The sequence below is a fragment of the Pithys albifrons genome, chromosome 28 (assembly GCF_047495875.1).
Source record: "Pithys albifrons albifrons isolate INPA30051 chromosome 28, PitAlb_v1, whole genome shotgun sequence".
Taxonomy (NCBI): domain Eukaryota; kingdom Metazoa; phylum Chordata; class Aves; order Passeriformes; family Thamnophilidae; genus Pithys; species Pithys albifrons.
The window spans coordinates 3,101,831-3,102,242 of record NC_092485.1 but is presented as its reverse complement, the minus strand read 5'-3'; positions in this window follow the sequence as shown (position 1 = coordinate 3,102,242).

Genomic DNA, 412 nt, shown 5'->3' with positions numbered 1-412 from the left:
TGTGCAAATTGCTTAAGGAAATGTTTGGAGTCAGGACTGCCAGCAGGAAACAGTCCTGGTGATGGAAGTTGGGTGTCTGTGCTCACATGGAACCTGGAGCTTTACTGGATGCTCTGAAATGTCAGAAGAAAGCAAATTCTGGGGAGCACAGCAAGTCCTGAGCAGTTGCTGCTGCAGCCTGGGCTGTGTGGCTGCCCCATCTCCCCCCACCTGCAGCTCCTGGTGCTGCAGTCTGGGAGGTTCCCTGGGGCACCGTGTGCTTCAGGTGACACAACATGCTCTGGATGCTCCAGACAACTCTGGCTTTTAGGTAGTTTTGATTAAAACCAGTTTTCCTGCAGTACCTCTGTGCCACAGGGTTAGGATATTGGATGGATAACACTTTGGGGGTATTAGATGAATAAATACTTGG